A 6637-nucleotide genomic window follows, 5' to 3' on the forward strand; every position below is an offset into this window, starting at 1 on the left:
AAATGAACCCTGTCTATTTTTGATAAAAATTATTGCCGTTGTTAACAACACCTGCGATAATTTTTTCGACTTACTAACCGATGTTTTCGACTTACTAACCGATGTTGCCACAACTACGGGTTCATCTCGTTCTTCTGACGTCTCTAAACTAACATGAACACTATCTGAATTGTTAGTAGTTCCAATATTTCTATGAACATCTCGAGAACTATTAGAATCTAGATGCAATAGTGTATTGTGGCGCTTTCCACATTTTCTACAGGTACCAGATGTGCAGTCTCTCGATGAATGACTAGAACGTAAGCAGTTAAAGCAAAGTTTAAGTCTCTTAACTTCATTTGACCGTTCTGAAATTGACAGTGACAGCAACTGCCTACAATTATAAACAAAGTGTGAACCCTTGCATACTTCACATTTAAGCTGAGAGCCTGATGCTCGCTCGGAAGTATAGTTGCAAACTCTACCCACTTTAACATCGGACTTAAAACGGGAATTGACGGGTTTTATGTTTGTTTCAACAGTTTCTAGAATTAAAGATTTATTGCTTAAAAACTTTGTTAGGTCACTTAAAGTTGGATCTCCATGAAAAACAGAAATTGTTTTTTCCTCCCATTCTTTCTTGGATTCAATATCTAGTTTCCTACTTAAAATGAATATCAACAGTCTATCCCATTGTTCTACTGGCTCACCTAGTGCCTTTAAGGCCCTAACATGTTTTTCTATTGAGTCATTTATAGTTCGCAACAAATTAGGCAATGCATTACTTATTGGTGGCATGTCAACTAGTGCTTTGATGTGTTTCTGTATTATTACAGGCTTATTTTGGTAGCGATTTTCTAATAATCCTAAAGCAACTGCGTAATTGTCACGTTTAATTTCTAAACAATCTAAAAGTTCTCTAGCAGGGCCCTCTAAGCTATCTAATAAGTAATAAAACTTTTGAATCGTGTCTAAATGCTGATTATTGTGAACTAACGTTTGGAAAGTTTCAGAAAACTGCGACCATTTCTCAAAGTTTCCATTAAATTTTGGTAATTCTAAATTTGGTAATCTAGTACTACCTAGTACTGTATTACTACCACCAATATTCACGTTTGGTTGAGGAATATAATGAGTAGCAGAAACCAAAGGACTAGTAAAATCACTAACCAGCTTATTTGCAATAGAAACTAGACTATAGAATCGCTTTTCAAAGCTACTTTGATCGACATTACCATCCTCAGGCTCTGGATCCAAAATATCAATTTCTAATTGAATTTCTTCAAATCTTTCCAATAAATTTCCCATTTTAGAAATACGCATTTGCAATTCATTTATTTGAACTGCATCAGGTTGACTGATTGCATATAAGAAGTCGGAAAATCTATCTAATTGACCCGTTAACTGATTCTTTTGCCTCACTAATCGATCTAAGTCCACGCCGGTGGACGGACTAGGTACGTCTGTCTTATTTTTTTTACCCATCTTTAAACAAAAACAGACCGTTTGCTAACTGTGCCTACTTTATTGGAAATAAACCCCCTCCCTGATAACCTCTAACAAAAATACTAAATAATAGTCTAAACACTCGCTATCTCTTTCCAAAACCTGGTTTAACAACATACAAAATAGTATGGACACTAGAATGCAAGCACAAATCAATTCAATGTTAATTTACCAGGAAATCAAGGAAAATAATGAGAATACTAAAAAAAGGATGGGGACTTACCAATATATGAAGCACCGCCGGCCATGCAACTATGTTTTTACTACCGACTACCAACACGTACACTACTAACTTGATTTTATTAATTTGCTTGATAATATCCGGATCGATGGATCATGAAAATGCATTAGATGCTGTTATGTTCTCTTGTTGTGATAAAATAAAACAAGCTTCTAAACTGACTAAAAAGTGGACTGTATTTACTAAATTAGCCACGCTAATGTAATGTTTACTGCTTAATGGCCGACGGCAGACCAAAGACAAAGCATGTGCACGCACTTCTTCACGTTCATTCCCGTGCGAGAGGTCGGTTCCATTTTCATCGCGGAGGGACGGACACTTTGAGCTTCGCGCGCGTTTTTGAATCGTTAACAAACAGAACATTCCGCAGTATACTTTTATTTTCAACACCATTCCATTGGATTCACACAGTTCATACAGTTTCACTCCGTATTTGTGTTTTTTATTTTTTATATATTGGCGGAAAAATAGTCTGCCGCGCCAAAGGACCATGCTTTCATCGATGCATAGGTGTTTATTTGGAACATATTGCTCCTGCATAAGTTTATTGAAATGGTTCAAAACCGGTCGAATTTTGAACAGTCGATCTTCGGTGGTGGCATTCAACGAGTTATCGGCAAAGTGCAAAAAGCGCAATAATAATTGAAATCGGTTTCTGCTAATTACTTGTCCCCAAAATGGCATCTTGTACATAATGTTTTGCGACCATTAATGCTCAATTGTAGGAAAAGTACAAGGTCCCATGTGCAATAAAGTACCAAGAAATACTCGCATTTCAGTGGCATTTGTTTCAACCCACCTTTTTTTCCTAGACGATCTTGTGACAGGTGTTTTTTGGATTTCCTGATTTGCATACAAGTTTGTTTGTTGGGCCACAATGTTCAAAAAATTTTCAGAAAAAAACAAATTTACTAAATATTCTACAGTAAGTTCACCCTGAATATTTAGTCCAACTTTTTGGGGCAAAAAATCAAACATAGGAGGCTCCTCTTCTATATCACACCACTGTCTGCGCCTGGTCCTGTATTTGAATCCATACTGGTTCCGGCCTCCTCTATGTGAACGGTTTGCGGACTGGTGTGAAGGCAGCAAGCCGGATTCCAGCAAGCCGGAGCCGAAGATGCCCGATTGGTCAGTGGCGGCGATTTATTTTTTTCTATTGGCAAATACATTCAAAAATTTGTATATTTCTAGTTACTTACATGTTATAGTACTTATAATCATCTGAAACAATACACATTAAAGCAATACAATTATGTTTTATTAAGTTACCACCTTTAAACTCAATTTCTATTAAAAGTGCACAAACACACACTGACAAATAGTAAACAAATCTACGAATATAAAATACTCGAATACTCCAAGAAAGAAAATGACAGCAAATACAACGTTGCCACATTTACTTATAGGCGCTTTCTGAAAAATTGTAGTAGGTACTTTGAAAATTGAACATAATGAATACAAATACTAAGCATATATTGTTGGTTTTTCGTGGTTTCTGGACAAACTGTCCCGCCTCCCACATTGTGTTTCTGGCCGATAATAGTGACTATTAGTAGGTACATTTTGGTACCAATCACTTGTCCTTGCATGCCGTAGGGACTTTGAAAATTGAATATAATGAATACGAATACTAAGCATATATTGTTGGTTTTTCGTAGTTTCTGGACAAACTGTCCCGCCTCCCACATTGTCTTTCTGGCCGATAATAGTGACTATTAGTAGGTACATTTTGGTACCAATCACTTGTCCTTGCATGCCGTAGGGACTTTGAAAATTGAACATAATGAATACGAATACTAAGCGTATATTTTGTTGGTTTTTCTTGGTTTCTGGACAAACTGTCCCGCCTCCCACATTGTCTTTCTGGCCTTTAATAGTGACTATTAGTAGGTACATTTAGGTACCAACCACTTGAACTTGCATGCCGTAGGGACTTTGAAAATTGAACTTAATGAATACGAATACTAAGCGTATAATTTGTTGGTTTTTCTTGGTTTCTGGACAAACTGTCCCGCCTCCCACATTGTCTTTCTGGCCGATAATAGTGACTATTAGTAGGTACATTTTGGTACCAATCACTTGTCCTTGCATGCCGTAGGGACTTTGAAAATTGAATATAATGAATACGAATACTAAGCATATTTTGTTGGTTTTTCTTGGTTTCTGGACAAACTGTCCCGCCTCCCACATTGTCTTTTTTGGTCGATAATAGTGACTATTAGTAGGTACATTTTGGTACCAATCACTTGTCCTTGCATGCCGTAGGGACTTTGAAAATTGAATATAATTAATACGAATACTAAGCATATATTGTTGGTTTTTGGGATAGAAACTTCCAGTTATTGTTACATTACCCATAGTAGAGCCATGTTTAAGATTAATTAGATTTTTTGCAAGTATAGCGTCTAATCGCAAAATGTATTTTGTAAATGTATGTGGTTTAACAAGTTCAAACTGAAAATCTCCACTCTGGCGCCATATAACAGACGTGTACGTGCCTAGAACAAGGAGCGGTAAATCGGCGGATGTCAAAACAGTTTTTTTAGTGGCGATTTGGGTAATTCGGAGAGTGATCGGATCACCCTTCTGTCATTCCTCCGCGATCTCATTATGATCTCATCATTTTGTGTTAGTGCGTTGTAAAAAGCGTATGTATACACGATTTTCGATCCGCAATTTATACAGTCCATATATTTTTATATTTTTTTTGGTTGTTTATTATTTCTGATGTGCAATTAGTACTATTTGTTAATTGCTTTACTTATTAATTGCATTTTTATATAAATAAAGTAATAAACGTGAAAAATACCAAGTTTATATACTTAAGAGGGTAAGTACCTATATTATTTTAATTTTATCCAAAATGAGTAAATGTAATATTGACAAAATTGTATTTAGCGTACTGGCAATTTGCCTTAATATGTCAAGCACAGATTTGTTAAAATTAACAGAAAAAAGTGCTATTTTGAAACAAATTCTAAAAGAAAATAAATATTTAAAATTTAAGTATCCAAGTGTGATCGTTCGATATCTGCAACGAAATAAGGAATATGTAATAGGAAATTTTGAGAAACTGAAAAAAAGTTTTTTGCTAGACAAAGTTTCCATTATGGATGAAAAAAACCGTATTTCTAAAAGTTGTTTGGTAATTAAAGAGGTACAAAGTAGAGGTATATCTAACGAAAATCTTTTAAAAGAGTTAAAATCTGATTCCTTTATTCAAATGTTATGTTCCAAACTAGGTTGGAAGTGTAACAAAAATAATAAAAGGCTTATTTTCTATGCCTGTTTCACTTATTTGCAAACACCAATAGCGCCACCAGAAAATAAAAATTGTCAATTATTGCATGGTGATAATGTAGACGTTGCTCTAGAAAACGATGCTGAAATCAATTTATCTTTATTGCCGTTAAATTATCATAAAGATGTTCAAAGTAAATTAGAATTGTCGCCGGCTGTCATTACTAGTGAACAATTATTACAGTCGCCTAAAAGCTACAGCACTTCTAATAGTAATAGTATGAGTTTAACTCCATTTAATGTAGTAAACCGTAGTTCCGTAAAAAGAAATATTTTTAATAACATAACACCTGAAATACAGTGCAGGCTAAAAGTTTAAATTTTCGCATTTTTGTTCGTGTTTAACGACAAAAGGGCTCAAGCTAGAGATCTGAAAAAAATACAGAAAACTAGTTCGTGATAGGTACTACAACTTTCATTATTACGATTTTTCAATCAAATCAACCGTACAGACGCAAAAAAATCAAAACCGTTTTCCTATGTTAATCTCCTATGTCCAGGGTGCTTTTGGACACCTGGTATATCCATTTAAAAAAAATGGACTTTTTGCAGTTTTTTTATCTGTCCGACTAAAAGGTTAATATTAACCACACTGTAGGTTTTTCTCATTTTTTGTGTCTGGGCTTTTCAACCATGTAGTATTGTCTAACTGAAGACAAAAGGTCACATCAGCAAAACTGTCTGGACTTGAGAAATTAATTAAAGTTTAAACCACCGTTTTGCTGACAAGTTCACCATTTTTATAAAATATCTAAGGAACGGTGCGATAGGTATAGGGAAGTATTAACAATTAATTACTAGCCTTCTTGCGAGGAATTCAAAAATGAGATTAAAAACAGGGTGTTCCGTTTGAAAATCAAAAGTTGGTGTTTATTCTGGAAACACCGCAAAGTTCAAAATATTTTAAATAGAGAGTTTGGACCAACCTAGGCTACACTCGAAATTTCAACAAAAAATATTGAGTTGTTCTCTAGATACTTCTAATTAACCATCACCGTGAATCACCCTATATAGTATATTATTAAACATTCCTAGAAAAAATAAGTTTCAAAATTGTTGCTGTTCTGGTGGCTGTAACGAGTTGGCAGTAAATAAAGCAAAAATGGTATTTTCAAACAATTTTATTCTTAACTTAATATTTTTCTTAGGAGGGCTACAACTAATTGGTCTGCAAAAAGAAGAAAATAGTTATTATTTAAAAAATATATGCTTTATTACTGAAAGCTTACTATTGGTAAGTCGAAGGCCACGGCCTCGCCCACCTCCACGGCCTCCTCGCCCACCTCCACGGCCTCCTCGCCCACCTCCACGGCCTCGCCCACGCCCACGGTCACGCCCACGGCCACGGCTCCGGCCCCAACCTCTCCAGCCTGGATTGCCAGCTGCACCTGCAGGGCCGCTAACAGCCGCAACTAGCACCTGCAAGTGCAGGGGGGCACGCTGGCCTGTTGACCAGGCTCGGGCCGCTGCGGGTGCGATAAATTTGTTGTAAATGTTAATTCTACATACCATCGGACAACAAAAGGTCCTCCTCCTCTTCAGGGATGGATGCCAAACTAAATTCTGGCATCTCACCCCCATTCCCATTATTATTTTCGCTCCTGAAAC

This window comes from Ips typographus, linkage group LG11 (assembly GCF_016097725.1).
Source record: "Ips typographus isolate SLU linkage group LG11, UJ_Ityp_2.0, whole genome shotgun sequence".
NCBI lineage: Eukaryota > Metazoa > Arthropoda > Insecta > Coleoptera > Curculionidae > Ips > Ips typographus.